This window comes from Aptenodytes forsteri, unplaced genomic scaffold (assembly GCF_000699145.1).
Source record: "Aptenodytes forsteri isolate BGI_AS27 unplaced genomic scaffold, ASM69914v1 Scaffold155, whole genome shotgun sequence".
Classification (NCBI taxonomy): Eukaryota; Metazoa; Chordata; class Aves; order Sphenisciformes; family Spheniscidae; genus Aptenodytes; species Aptenodytes forsteri.
This window is the reverse complement of record NW_008794446.1, coordinates 7,715,203-7,715,985: the sequence shown is the minus strand read 5'-3', so window position 1 is coordinate 7,715,985 and position 783 is coordinate 7,715,203.

The following is a 783-nucleotide window of genomic DNA, read 5'->3' as shown; positions in this document are numbered from 1 at the left end:
AAGAACTTTCATTTGGCCATGGAATAGGTAGAAAAGAGCACAAAGACAAGATCTTCAGCTATGAACCATCAACCAACCTCTTCCATGACAAGCAGTGACTTCTACTGACTAAGGGATATTTCCTTCCTTAAATTCAGCATTTCTCCATCAGTGAATCTACTGTGCTCCCCACCCCTCTTTAAAAAAACCCAAGAGAGCCTTATCACGTCTGTGTATCTGCTTATAGCTCTAATTTATCAAGAGAGAGAGTAATGAAAAAGCAATCACTGGAAGAAGCCTCCTATCAGGACCCGGATCAATGCAAACAAGTCAAATTACATGCCAACGCGTGGAGCGTGCTTGGCTGAACAGATCACGCGGGATGCTAACACTTTTCCGGGTAACCAGAGGAGCACCCCTCCGCTAATAGGCAAGGCAATTACAGCCCCACCACACGAGTAAAGTACTCGGAGAGCTGGGGACAATTACGAAGTGGATCGGGAGAAGGAGGGTGCTTCTAGAAACCCTGCCCTAAAAACATACTCGCAATAAGCAATAAGCAACCCCGAACTCGAGGCAACCCCTGAAGCTCTCCCTCCCAGCTTTCGGCACGCTTTGGGGAAAAGCTGTGCTCAGAAACCCCGCTCTTCTGTCCCGTTCACAGTCAGGAGTCCCCCCTCGCCCCCGGCCCAACCCAATCCCATCAGCGTCCGCACCGAGGTCGAGTCTCCCAAAGCCGATTAACCCCGCGCCGCTTCCGACCCCCGCCCACGGCAGCGCTCCCGCTCCCGAGCCAGGGACGCC